The 15,427-nt window shown below is 40.0% G+C and overlaps 1 protein-coding gene across 3 annotated transcripts in view; it reads left to right on the plus strand.

Moving 5' to 3' along the window:
* Positions 1–15,427, plus strand: part of DST (dystonin) — a 4,096,730-nt gene that overhangs the window by 2,527,865 nt on the left and 1,553,438 nt on the right. The window lies entirely within an intron of this gene.

The raw sequence follows: 15,427 nt of genomic DNA on the forward strand, positions 1-15,427 counted from the left end.
GAAATACCACCACCTTTGGAGCTTCAGTCCAAGTTCTGGGGCCGAAAGGTGTGGAATAAGTTATTGCCTGGTAGTGCAGGGGTGCTTTCTGCTGCCTTGAACCAGGTCTCTGTTACAGCACAAATGTCTTTTAAGGATTGCTTAGAGCGAGTGCAGTTTGAGATTTAGACTTCTAGCACTGAGCAGCATAACCCTCAGATTGTATTTGTTTGTTGCTGTAAATAAAGGCACTATAGGTGTGGCAAGACCCCTGGCCAGTATCCAGAAGCCCAGGGGTGACAGATGCAGCCCATCTCTGGCAAAGCATCAGGGTCTGTCAGTCATGTCATCCCAGGCAGACAAATACTGGATCCCCTTAGAATGACACCAGAAACTTAGCCAGTTGTTGAAATCAATCATTTTCTGCTTGTACTGTGGTATAATTCTGGGTGATGGTAGGATGCTGCTCAGGGCTAGGGTCATACCCATCTGGGCTACATAATCTGAGAGCTCTGTTGAGATTATAACCTTCTTTCACTAATACTTGCAACTGATTGTGGCAGCCAGTGGTTTATGATGTGGACCGACTGTTTCACTGGGGATGACTTTGCAATCGTTGATTCTACCCCACTTCTCTTTCCTTACTAGGAGGATGTCTACCTGAATTGCATGTTGGCCACTCTTGTATGTGATCTTTTGACTGTTGCTCTTGCTGAATTATGTGTTGGCTACCATCAAACCATTTGCCAGACAGAAGTCTAGAATGCCCTCCCCTTCTTTACTCCTGTTGCCCCACCCATGTGGGTCCAGGCAGTCCATATATCCTGTTCTGTCTATCCTGACATGTATTCAAGTCACCCATTATGAACAAAAGTTAGTATTATTCTGCTTTATCTAGTAGGTCCTTCAACTGCTTTCTGAATGTATTGTTTTATTTTCTATCACAGCCCTGCTATGGAGCATAGACTGAGATTATGAATAGTGCAGTATCCTTAAACTGGAATCTGATTGGCATGAGTCTGTCACTAATTCTGATGACATCCCACAATGATTTCTTAATCCTTACCCTCAACACAATTCTCAAGCCATGTCTAGACTGTCCTCTTTCTGTGTAGTAGACTCTGAACCCCAAGTTAAGTGGCTTTGCTGCACTGCCTCTCCATCTTATCTGCTGGATATGTAGGATGTCTAGTCTCTGCCTTACCTTCATGTCATCCACTTCCAAGCTGCATCCTGTCAATGAACCTACAGTACACTCCATATAGCAATTCTTAGTTCGTGTTTGGCCTTAAGTCTAGCTTTCACTCAAAAGTGCACAGTAGGTAACTGGAGGTAGTAGGATGCAGACCCTGCACTTTTGAATACGGGAAGCAGTTTGTTAATAGCTCAGAGCCTTAAGTCCCAGGCAGCTCTAATTAACTTAAAATTCATTTTCTAGACAACAGTAACTATAAAACTCAAGGGTGAGTTGGACTTCCAAGATGGCAGCACACTGATCAACAGCTTAATTTTAGCTCTCCCAGTGTGACAAAAAGAAACAGAGAGATAAGGGTGAGCAACTGTGCCAGTTTTAGTAAATGTGTTTACTGGCTAATAAGTGCACTACCTGGATAACAGCAAAGAAGAAAGTAAGAGAACTTGAAAGAACATCAACTTGAAAAGGTGAAGAGAAAACACTGACTGGGAAGAATCCTGGAGCTGTTCAGCAAAAGGCAGTTCAAGCTCCCACTTTGGTGCAAGAGTTGGCTTCCTGTATTCTAGAGGAGAAAATATGCCCAGAGTTGATAAAAATGCCTGATATATTGAAGGAGTATATCATCTCAAATAACAAAAGGCTGGAAAATGGAAGAAACTGTAAATAGCTATACAGGTGAGCTGATAAAACTTGAAAAATCAGAGGTCAAAATAAAGAAAAGGTTGGCTGAGTATGAGACTGCTCAAGAAGAGCTGTGTCAAAAAATGGTAAAGTTAGAATACAGAAAGTACAGGGAAAATCTTAGATTTTACTGCTGTCAAGAGAAACTTGAAGGAACAGACAATTTATTAATTTTATAAATGTACAAATACTAGACTAGTATTCCACAGCAGGTATTATTTATTGAAAGGGCACATTGTAATATGCTCTAAACCTGGCCATGATAAAGCAGCCAATATCTCTATTTATAAAGATGCAAACATCTTAGCAGAAAGAGGTGATCCTGACAAAACTATGGCAGAAGGACAAAGTATTAGAAATTGAATACAGCAAACTGTAGGAAATAATTATTTACTGTACAGTAGACAGAAGAAAAGCAAATGTATCCCAACAATCAGGGAATGTCGAGAGACAGGTGTGAGATTCAAGCTATTGTATCCAGCTATCTTCAGAATAAACAAAAGTTTATGAAACAAAAAGTGACAAGCAGAGGGACTCTGCTCCTCATTCTTCTGATAATAAAACTCATAGAGAGACTTTGCCACTGAAAACTTTTCCAATGTTTTAGAGGAAAATGCTTGAGAACAGAAAAAAAACACAGGAGTTGACTAAATGAATTGGGCATATTTTGGTTTTGAACTGGAGTCTGGAGTTGGAAGATGGAGATCAATAGGAAGAAGACCAGCAACACTGAAATTAGTGAGTAAATGTGAGGTTATAGAGCATCAATTGCATTTGTGAAGTATGACTTAATAAGAAAAAGTTGCTGAGAAGGTTGGATTTCTGTTAACTTTGTTAAACTTGTGGGGGACTGAAAAGCATATACCCCACTTCATGTCATTTATGTGTGGTAGGATACTACAAGGAAAGAAAAGGGGAAATGTAACTGTAAGTAAAACATTTTTTTATTAACAGTATTTGTTTAAAACCTTTCATAATATAAATTGCATTTTATATAATAAAGTAATTTCAGTTTTTGAAGCATGTAAGAAAGTTACCGAAGTAAACAAGTACTTTTTCACCTTTTTTGCTTTAAGAAATGTAGGCATTTCAATGTTAAAGGAGAAGAAGGGCTGGATAAAAGCATGCCTAAGTTAATGTGCTGTAATCTTAGATTGTTGGGGTGTGGAATGAGGTGTAAAATTGTACAGAATATAATATATGTAGAGTTGATATGTTTTACTTTTGCATAGCAGAATGTCTAGTCTAAGGCCCTTGAGTTAATCTAAGCAAATGGTCTTTTCAAAAATAAGAGAACACTGAATGTAATGAAAAGTTTTCCTTTAGCAAGTAAATGTTCAGTATGAGTTGAGGAGTGTACATTATGTTCTTATGGTTCCATGAAGACAAGGTGACTACAGGGGCAGGCTATAAAAGCCAGTGCACTTTTTAAGGCTAAAAGTTAATGTTTAGTTTTCTGAAAGCATACAGGCTGTTTTTTCATATCTTGGAGGGAGGAATAAAGATAAGACAAGAACTGACAGCAATTAGTGTAGGTAGGAGCACAGGCTGTAACATGCACCTTTGCATAGGTAACTTTAATTTTAAGTTAGTAAATGCCTGTGGGTGTAGCTGTAGACCTGAGACAGTTGTTCATATCAGAGAATTAAACTTCATTACTTGAAGATGCACAAAGGTTTGTGTGTTTGTTTTAAATTAATGAGTTATGAGGGTGTTCTGATAATGTGTTTTTTGAGAGTTTTCATTAAAACAAAGAAATCTTGTAAAATGTGACATTGCTTCAAATGGAGAAGACAAGAAACAGCTGTATAAAAGATCAACCTGCCAAACATTAGTAGGTGCATGTAACACAAGAACTGGAAATAGACATTTAAAACAGCTGTCATATATAATAGGTGTGAATAATAATGTCTTATCATAATGGCTACACTATCCATATTATTTTAGAGCATGAATGGCCTCACAACAATAGAGAAAAAAATTAAGGGTAGTTAATTTAAAATTTAATTTAAGTTAAAATTTACATTTTAAGAAATGTAAAGTGCAAATAACAATGACAGAGGAGACACATTTGGAAAGACCTGAGTATGTGAATTTGATAAAGGAAGGATTTCAGGATAGATATTCACTGAAAAAGGGAAATGTGAGTACTTATACTAATTGCTAGATGAGCTCCTGTTAGTGATAGAAGAGAAAACAAGACAATAATGCTAGTTTTGTGATAGTAAGAGGCTAATGGCAAGGGAGGAGGATTGCACTGACATGTGTTTGCATTCCACTTAAAACTGCAATTATGGAGCTTAAGAAAATTTTGGGAGATAATCATCTTTCAGCAGGGAATATTACTTTTAGGTGGGGACTGGAACTTGACTTGCAACAGTGAGGATGTATCTAGGGGACCTAGAAGTGAAACTGTAACAAAGATGGTAGATTTCTTAAGAAATTTATGAAAATCTTTCGTATGGAAGGTGTGAATTCAGTATTAGGAACTCAGAGAAAATGTACATATTATTCCTCAAGGTACAATAACCGAGCTAGACTAGACAGAAGTTATATTTCACAGGAACATGTGCAGTATTCCCTGCTGAAAGATGATTATCTCCTGAAAGCTTTGACACACACCCACTAAGTATTGCAGATCATGCACTAATAGCAACTAAGATAAAAATACAGGGTGATGAAGTAAAAATGAGACAATGTTGCTTACTCACATACCTGTTAAAAAGAGTGGAATTTAAGGAAGGGTTAGTGGAATTTATTTGAGTTATTAGGGAAGATAGAAATTTCTTTAGAAGTTATAGCTAGTGGGTGAGATAAAAATGAAATTGGAGTTTAAAAATAGCAAAAAAGTAAAATAAAAAAATATGGTTAAGAAGTAAAAATAATTATTTAGAGGGGCTGACAAAGGTTAAAGTATTGCAGATGACAGGGAATTTCACAGAACAGAATAAGATGTAACTGCAGAGTGCTAAAGAGAAAATAAGGGTATATCTGGATAATATGCAAGAGTTTTAAAATATTGCTGTTATGCTACTGTTTTTTGATAATAACTCCAGAGTACAAAAACTTTTAGTGCAATGATTCAAGCAACAGAAAATAATAAAAGTTGTTGCCAAACTTAGGGAGCCTGTAGCAAGAAAAATAACCAGATAGCCTGTAGATGTATTAGAGATATTTTGGAAAATTTCTGAAATTTTGTATAAAGTAGAGAAGATGTAAACATCAAGAAAGAGCACAAATAGAAGTATTTATGAAAGACTTAAGTTTGACAAGGTTGGAGGTAGATGAGGCTCAACAGTTAACTGTAAAGATAGGAGTAGATGAGGTAAAAATGGTGACGTACAATCAATTTGCAGGAAAGTCTCCAGGAATGGATGGTATTCCTGTGGATGTTTGGAAGCTAGCAGGGAAGAAAGTGATAAAGAACTAGAAGGTTTTGTTTAAAAGTATTTTTGAAAGGAGGAAAAGCTCCAGCATTTTGGATGAAAGCTGTGGTGACTGTAATACCTAAAGAGAATAATGACCCATCAGACCCTGCTTCATGTAGGCCCATTTAATTTTAACTAAACAAAAATGCACAAACTGATAAAAAATATATATCCAGCAGCACAATAGCAATCCAACGGACTCAGCGTGTTGACCAAAATGCAAAGTTTAATGTTCCAATTGATGAATGGTAAGCGCTTTCGGCTGTGACACCAGCCTTCTTCAGACAACAAATACACCTGATTAAAAACTTTATATGGGCATACCAATATTCATAAACCAATTATCCAATAATTTAAAACCAATAAATTGTTGAAATAATTAAAACAATCCTAATTGATGCATAAGAATGTTGCAATTGAATGCATAATGCTTATAATTGAATAAATAAATACAAGTACTAAATGCACAAATATACTACATATTGTATAATGTGTGTGCTAGCTATTATAAGCCTTTAATTTTAAAATACTTGTGATGGATACTGAGTCATTAAGGCCTGGAAACTGTGTGGCATTTAAAAAGACTTGCCACCAGTATTCTTTAGATTCTAGTATTGTTTTCCAGGGACCTTTCATAGGTTCATAGGTTCGTACTAGGCTATCTGCCCTAGGGCATTTATAAGCCTAGCCAGAGTGTATGTGGCTTACACCACCCCTTTGTATGAGAATACTGCGCCCTTTTAGGGTTTAGTTTACTATGCCTCTGTCTAGTAGTGACAAAGAGATGACCCCGGGGTAAACCTACGATCTCCCATCTACTCGTCGAGATTTCTCTTGAATAGAGTCAGTGAGGGGCTCTGCCTAACATGGACTGGGATTCTGTTCCAGAGTGTAGGGAGCCTCTGGGTTATGAATCTGTCCCTCCAGCATGTTCTATTTATTTCTGTGTTGAGGTTTAAGTCACTTGTTCTTGTAGCTCTGATGGATTTGGATTTTCTGAGGTGGAGCATGTCCATTAATTCAGGATTGGACATGGCCTTGTACGTCAGGCACAGATCACCTCTGAGTAGACGGTATGCGACTGAATAGAGCTGGAGTTTTTTCAGTCGGGCAGCATATGACATATGTTTAAGACCCTTTATCCTCTTGGTGAGGAACTTTTGGGGTCTTTCCAACTGCTGCAGGTGTCGGGTGAGATACATCCCAAATGGGGAATTGTACTCAATCATTGGCCTGATAAGAGAAGAGTACAGGGGCACAATGACCTCTCTTGATCTAGATGTGAAACCCTTCATGATAAGGTGGGCAATATAGAAGGTCTTCCTAACCACTTTGGCAATGTGAGTGTCAAATGAGAGGTTACTGTCAACCTGGGTCCCTAGGTCCCTGATTACCTCTTCCGTACTTAATGGATTACCGCCTATGTGGTAATTTGTCGGTACCTTGTTTTTCCCAAAGGGTATGACTATACATTTTTGGCGTTTAGCTTAAGGCCATGGCTCTGGCACCAATTATCCGTTTCTATGAGGCCTCTCTGAAGGATGTTTGTGTCCGCTGGAGTATCAATTATGGCGCCCAGTTTGCAGTCATCTGCGAACTTTGTCAGCCACAATCCTCCTATGTTTGCCTGTACCTCGGAAAAATAAATGCCGAACAAGAGGGTCCCAGGACTGAGCCCTGTGGGACACCGCTTGTGACTGGTTTAGAGTCTGACATAGCTCCAGCAACTCTGACCCTGTGGGTTCTGTCCTTGAGCCAGTTTGCAACCCATCTTGTGACATATGGGTTTACATTTAAGCTGGTGAGTTTGTCTATGATGCCTGAGTGGGGTATTGTGTCAAAGGCTTTGCAAGGTCAAGGTAGGCTGTGTGAACTGCCTTACCCTCATCAATGGCCTTAGTGACTGTTTCAAAAAAGTCAACCAAGTTCAGAAGGCAGGATCTGCCCTTGACAAAGCCAAATTGGGTAGGATCCAATGTCTGTAGGTCCCCAATGTCTTTGTTTATGAGTTCCATAATGATCCTCTCCATAGCTTTGCAGACCAGGCTCGTCAGGCTTATGGGGTGGTAATTTCCAGGGTTCGTAGAAGCACCGCCTTTGTGAAGTGGGACCACTGTTGCCGTACGCCACTCTTTGGGTACGTATCCTGTGGTAAGGCTAAGATTAAACAGCAGCCTTATGTGTGGGTTTAGTTCCTCTTGGAGTTAATGTAGCACACAGCCCGGGACACCATCCGGTCCCATTGATGCTGTGTTTTTAGCTTTAGAGAGGGCGGCTCTCACCTGGGCATCTGAGATGTTAAGGATGCTACACTCTGCTGGGATAGTTATTTCTCCTTTTGGGGGGGAGGGGGAGGAGAAATTTGCACTGAATCTGTCTGCCAGAATGTTGGCAATGTCAGTGGGTTCAGTGTATTTTGTGTCATTTTGGACTAACTCTGAGCATATCTGGGAGTTTCCACCCAGGTTTCTAACATAGCTAAAGAAGGCCTTGTGATTGTCTTTTGTGTCATTTGCGATTTTTCTCTCAAAGTTGGCCTTGGATGATTTTATGAGTGATCATAGTTTTTTGCTAGTACTGATCAGAGATGCCTTTCCTTTTAGGGATTTTGCTCTGTCATGTAGTAGCTTCCTCCTTCTGTTGTAAAGTTTGTTTATGGCTGGGGTCCACCAGACCGTCGCCTGCCTTTGGGGAATGGGTCTTGGTTTTATTTGGGATTGCATGATCCATGCATTCTTGAAGGTGCCCATAGAAGGCATTTGCAAGGGATTCAGCAGTGTTGGTTGTGGTTTCCACTGGCCCAGGGGCCTTGAAAGATACCACTTCAGTCTTAAGAAGTGTGAAGTTTGCTTTTGAGAAGTTCTTCACTGTGGTCTTTTGTGCAGGGGTGGGGGCAGGATGTGGATTTCCAGTGAGATTAATTTATGGTCTGATCTTACCAAAGAGGGATGTACTTCGGTGTGGAGCATTTTGTCCCCATGTTTGTGATGATCAGGTCTAGTATATTGTCTCCTCTTGTGGGAATGGTGACTAGTTGTTCCATTGCATTTGAGTTTATGAATTCTAAGAACCTTTGGGCTAGAGTGTTGGGGCTTGAGTAATGTTCCCAGTCTATGTTTGGGTAGTTGAAGTCTCCCAAAATGATGGTATTTGGAGAGACATTCATACTCTCCAGTGTCTTCAGGAAGGCTGTGTGGGGTTCCTGAGTTTGAGAGGGTGGTCTGTAGCATGCTACAAACTGTAAGGCGGTTTTGCCTATGGTTAGTTGCACCTGGATAGTCTCTGATGCTTCGTGCGTTGCCACTAACCTGGAGGTGTGGGTATCTTTGATGAAAATGGATACTCCCCCTCCTTTTGTGGTTCTGTCCAAGTTTTGGGGCCGGAAACCATGATATGAGGTAAAACCTGATAGTGCTGGGGTGCTCTCAGGAGCCTTGAACCAGGTTTCAGTCACTGCACAGACATCTATGTTCTCCATACTGAGAAGGGCTTCGAGGGTGTGCATCTTGAGGTTTAGACTTCTGGCATTGAGCAGCATTACCCTTAGTTTTTCCCACTTGTGTTTTCTAGGGAGGTAGGTTTGTCATTTGAGCCTTGCCTAAAAAAGGCACTATGGGGGTGGCAAGAGCCTTGGCCAATATCCGGAAGCCCAGGGGTGACACGTGCAAACCATCCCTTTTCAAGCAGCGTGGCTTGTCAAGCATGTCATCCCAAGCAGACAGACACTGGATCCCCTTAGAATGACACCAGTAATTAAGCCAATTGTTAAAACTGATCATTTTGTCTTTGTACTGTGGCATCATTCTTGGTGAGGGTAAGATGCTGCTCAGGGTCAGGGTCATACCGGCCTGGGCTACATAATCAGAGAGCTCCTCTATGTCTCTTTTCATGTAGTCCAGGGAGGTACGTCTCAGGTCATTTACACCTGCATGTACAATGACTGAGTCATATTTGTACTTGCTGTGGAGTGACCTGAGTGCTTGTGTTATGTGGTGGATTCTAGCTCCCGACAGGCAGCTTACTGTGACCCTCTCCTTGTTCAGTCTGGTGAGCAGGACGTCAGTGTGCCTGACTATGGAGTCACCTATTACAAGTGTGTCTGGCATGTTGTTTGGCCTTAAGGGCTGTGACTGTTTAGCACACTGACTTTGTGAACTATGTGTTGCATTTGCTATGTCTTGAGGTTGTGGTTGCTTGGGTGTCTGCTTTGGAGGCCTCTGTTGTTTTGGTAGATTTTTAATCAGCACCTCCGAGTATGTTTTTGTGTGTTTATGTGTTTGGTTTGCAGTTGTGATAGTTCTATGTGAGACTGGGTTTGTGGTGTGCGTGGTTACCTTATCCTCCTGACTGGTCTTGCCAGTACTGAATTGAGAGAGCTCAGCCTCCAGTTTGGCTATATAGTTGCATCTCTCGCATATATTTGTATTTGTTGGGAGGAGGAGAGGGTTGTCTGTGTACATGAGGCAATTGTAACATTGCCTCAAGATTCCCAGATTCAGCAGCTGAACAGGAGAGGACGCCAGCAACTGACCCTTTGACATGCTAGAAATAGTGAAAAAGATTGCTGTGTAACTGAGTCAGAAAGGACCTATAGGGAAATGGGTACGCAAGGGAATTTAGGTGAATGAAGTACTTTCGTTTGTTTAAGAGTGCTTTACCTGTATACATGTTTCCTAGGAGATGGAATTATCTGTCCAATACTATGAATTGAAATGAATGTGTAGGATTCTGTATTATGTGTCTATATAGTGCATTATTGTGTGAGCACTTTCTAATTTCATATAGGTGTTCGTAGATGCGCTGTCATAACTTGCCTATATAATAGGCCTCACAGCAAGAACATAAAGCTGCATAAACCACACCAGTTGTATTGCATTTGACACGATTTCCCACTCGGGAATTATAGAAAAACTCACCAGCCTGAACATAAACCCCTACATCACGAGATGGGTTTTCAACTGGCTTACAGACAGAACTCACATGGTAAGAATAGTGGGCTCCAGGTCCGACTCTAAACCAGTCACAAGTGGTGTCCCACAAGGCTCAGTCCTGGGACCCCTACTGTTCAGCATATACTTCTCAGAAGTACAGGTAAACACAGGAGGACTATGGCTAACCAAGTTCGCTGATGACTGCAAACTGAGAGCCATAATTGACTCACTGGCTGACACAGACATTCTCCAAAAGGGCCTTACTGAGATGGACACCTGGTGTCAAAGTCATGGTCTCAAGCTAAATGACAAAAAATGCATAGTCATCTCATTTGGGATAAACAAAACACCCATGAATTACCACATAGGTGGCAGCCCCCTTAATTCAGAAGAGGTAATAAGAGATCTGGGGACCCAGGTAGATAGTAATCTCTCCTTTGCCAATCATATTGCCAAAGTAGTTAGGAAATTGTTCTGTGTAGCCCATCTAATTACTAAAGGGTTCACATCTAGAAATAAAGAGGTTATAATGCCCCTCTACTCATCACTCATCAGACCCATCATAGAGTACAATCCCCTGTTTGGGATGTACCTCACAAGACACTTCCAACAGCTGAAAAGACCACAAAAGTACCTCACCAAGAGGATTACTGGTCTCAAACATATGTCCTATGCAGCTCGACTGGAAAAACTCCAGCTGTACTCAGTGGCATATCGCTTACTCAGAGGTGATCTCTGCCTGATTTACAAAGCCATGTACAACTCAGAATTGATGGACATGCTCCACCTAAAGAAATCCAAGTCACTGAGAACCACTCGCTCTAGTGAGCTAAACCTCGCCACAACAATAAATAGAACATGCTAGAGGGATAGATTCCTGTCACAGAGACTCCCCATGCTTTGGAACAAAATTCCTAACTACATTAGGCAGAGGCCCTCACTAACACTCTTCAAGAGAAACCTTGACGAGTGGATGAGTAACAGAAAATACACCCCTGGGATCACTTCATTGTGTCTTCTTGACAGAGGCTCAGTTAATTAATCAATGGGGCAGCAAAAGCTGACACACTCTGGCTAGGCTTATAAATGCCCTCGGGCAGATAGCCTGGTACCTACCTATGAACCTATGAACCTATTAACACAAGCAAAATGTTATATCTGAAAGTGGAAATGGATGATAAAATGGGGGGAAATTCAAGAAATAAGGACAGAGTGGGATTTTGGATGCATATCTCTAAGGGGAATAACAACAGCCATGCAGAATATTATATTCATAAAGTAGCAGAAAATATTCTAAGAACTAAGCCAACACGAGAATGGAGAAAAGAGATTTAGCCAGTAGGGATGACTGCAATTAGGGGTACAGAGAAAAGACAAGAGGGAGGCTGGAATTTACTGGAGAAAACTGGCAAAGGAACCAAGGTATCGGGAGCAAATAACTAGAGAAGGAAAGGGAAGTGGCCAAGAAGCCATTTAGACACAGTCTAGAGACTCCCTTCCATATCAAGAATTGATATCAGAGTATAGTCAAAGTGAAAGGGATAGGGGAAATCCTAAGTGAAAGACTTGCCCTTGTCAAGTTTTTGCTGAATCTAGAACAGAAGCTCATGTTAAAAAAGGGATAATTGGTAGGGCTTATGAAATATTGCATGATAACTGTATCAGGTAGAGGAGGTTAGAAAAGATTGAGACGAGAGACTGGATAAGCAATTCACAAGGAAACAATGAAAGGACATTTGTATGACTTCCAAGTATGCAACACAGTCTAAAATATTTAGAATTTTTGCTTGGAAATGTTGCATAGGTATTTTCATCCCCTAAGTAGATTCCAAATATTTTTTCCTCAGGTAGATGGCATATATCGGAGGTGTGATGCGAAAAAAAGAGGCAATTGAGAAGATATGTGTTGTGAGTGTAATGAGCTGGCCTACTTCAAAAATTCCCTATAGAGTACCCTGTCATAAATAGTGGATGAGCAAATAGGGGTAACAAAGGAAATATTTTTTTAGCTGGAATACAGGATCTGAATTGCATTGGCATAGTAAGGGTGTGCTAAGTTTAATTCTGATGGCTGCCCTAAAAGCAATTCCTAGAAAATGGAAATCAAAGTCTTAACCAACTGCATTTGAAGTATGAATTATTGTAACAGAGATAACAGAATTAGAAGTGGGATCTTTAGAAAACGGTAAAAGAGCAAATTACAAATAAAATATGGAAATTTGTGGAACAATACATGCAGAATAATGTTTAGAGGAGGTGTGAGATTTAAGGGAAGGCAGGAATTGGGCAATTTATGTAATGTTAGACTGATGATAGTTATATAAGAATCATATGTGATGTATAATGTTTGTAACTAGAAACATGTCAATATGGTTGTTTTTTCTTTCATATACATGTATGTCTATCTATGTCTTAAGTGATTCAATAAAGCTGTTAAAAAACAGCAGTTATAAATGTCTAGTAACTAGCATTATTAATGGATTGTTATGCTCAGTGATTTATCAGAAAATGAAGAAGTTAAGGAATGTCTGGCAGTTCATGTAGTGGATTAAGGATCTTACCTGTTTTCTGTAGTCAGGGTACACAGGTTCCAGTCCTAGTTAATTGCCGCATAACTCCAAGCAAGTGATGTAACCAGACAGTGCTCCTGAGAGCTAACAAATAGAAAAAAGAATAGTGCATAAATATGAGATAGACATCAGAGATGTTTACATGCATTCTCTGAACAACAAAAAATATAAAACTGTAATGACTGGCATTACTGACGGTCAGCGATTTATGATTTACCTGTTCAAGCATATATTTGCAGAGGTTCTTACCTTGGAGTTGTTTTCAGAGGTTTGTTGAATCACCTTGGAAGCAGGGATCTCTCAGGAGGTGTTTGTTGAATCATCTCGGAGGCAAGGATCTCCTAGGAAGAGGGTCACACCTTGGAGATAAAAGATCTCTGTCAGGAGGAGGTTTGTGCAAACAGAATCATACAGGTAATGGAGTAAAAGGGAAATACACACACACAGATATTTCTGACCTCATTCTACTAGAAATATAGAGACCATGCTATCCACATCTCACCCGTGTTATAGCTGTAAAAAGAAAAAGACAATGATGTTGCTATCAAAATAAAAAAGAGTTGTTCTGAGTGTGAGCTCCTGGCAAGAAAAAAAGACTGCATTTTTCTGATTTTGAGCTTTCTGGAGCTCAAAATCAGAGAAGCATGGTCTTTTTTACCAGGTACATAAAGTGAATATATAGTTGAGCAGAGTGGGTAATCAGGTTTTATGGGGGGGGGGGGGGGGGTTATATTTCTTTTCTTTTTCTATGACCAGATGACCAGGCTGGGACACCAGGCAGCACAGTGCCCTTTGCAGCTGCTTAGGTCACTTTGTGCTGGATTTGGACCTTCTTCATCCCACACATTTTTGTTCTTATGTATTTTCTTTTTTTAATTCTTTCCATCATTCTGCAGCAAAGCTTCAGCTTTATTAGTAAACCATACTATCATATTATTTTATGTGTATAAGTTTGTAATTTTGACATACACTGTTCAATACATTCATGTATTTTATTGCACATAAATTTCTTACAGCTCAAGATATCATTTAAAAGAATGCATTCCCTATTGACAGTTGCTTATGTTATTTTTTTTCCAGTAATTACATTCTTTACAGTTAGTTACAATGGTATCTTCTATATGTTGTATCCGTTCTGCAAAGAAATGGGAGCCTATAGGAGTTTGAACAGTATTATTTAGTGCTGGTAACAGAAACAAAGTTACTCTAAAATAGCTTAAGCAATAAGGTACCCAGCTGTATACGAAATGGATAAACTCCACTGTTTTCCATGATATTGTTGTTTAACAGTGAACTTTAAAGGTTTTTTGTTTCCTACAAGGTACAGATACTTTAATGATCACTGGTCCACTACAAATGCTTGCATGCTAATAATGTGTGACATACTTGCTGTAACTGGCAAGTGCTCTACCTCCCACTGTCCCAGTTAATTACCTAGTCCTTCTACCATCTGACCCTACTGAACTGCAAAATCCTGTTAGAATCCTATCTCTTATCCTTAAATCCCTTTTGATCCCTAACCCTTGTAATACACTCCACTCCCTAACCCTAATGCCCCTGATCACTCTGTAAACCTAAAACTACACTCCCCCTCCTTAAAACTTCATACCCACTCCCTAACCCTAAACTACCCTCCCACTCCCTAAACCTAAAATTCCCTTCCCACTTCTTAAACCTAAAGTCCTTGATCGCTCCCTAACCCTAAATCCCCCCCACTCCCTCAATCTAAAACCTACCCCACAATAAACTTAAATCCCTCTCCTGATGGCTTCCAAAACCCTAACCTGCATCCCCACCCCTTCCCAATTACTCCCAATGGCTGCTGACCTTACCTTGCTTGAACTAAACTACTGTGAAATGGTGAGGTGCGGTAGTTCCACTCTCACCACACAGCTGCTGGATCTCACCCAGACTTGCAGCTGAGTTTGAGCACAAGTGGCCAGCCATGCAGGCTACAGGATCCCAGAGTCCCTGGCAGTGAGAGAGTGTTCTTTGAGCACCTGGGACTTCGGTGCTCATGTTATTCATCATACTAGTACATAAGAGACTGCAGGGGATACTGAATACTTCGTAGGGAGAGCGATAAAACTGCCCCCCACAGAAAACTAATTTTGGAACTTTTTGCCTTCAGCTGTCTGTTTTAGTTAATAATTCAGTTTAGTCATTCTACACATGACTGAGTAACCTAGTCCCTTCCCATAAATTTGTAATGTTATTCTGCCTAATAGGAAATGTCATCATTTAGCTAGGTTATGAAAGTTACATTGTTCTGTAAGAAAGTGTTTCAGGTTTCCCCTGTCACTCTTGTATGTGTTCAAGTTTGAGTGAGGCTCATTGAAATCACCCAGCATTACTGTATAATTTTCAAACCGAAGTTACAAAATTCCATAGAGAAAATATAATTTTGCCAATAGCACAAAAAAGTGGCAGTTAAACATTGTTTTATTTATAAAACACTGTTGTGGGCTATGAAATAGAAAGAACGGGTCTATGTCAGATGAGCAACTTTTCGAAAACTTGATAAAAATATCAAAGAGACAATATGACTGAGTTTCACATAAAAAAACTACCCTTTTTATGTTTTTGCACCCCGTCCCTGCAAATTATATACTAACTCTGAGATCACTCTACAGTAAGGCAAAG

Source organism: Protopterus annectens, chromosome 2.part1, assembly GCF_019279795.1.
Source record: "Protopterus annectens isolate FY-2018-M chromosome 2.part1, PAN1.0, whole genome shotgun sequence".
NCBI lineage: Eukaryota > Metazoa > Chordata > Ceratodontiformes > Protopteridae > Protopterus > Protopterus annectens.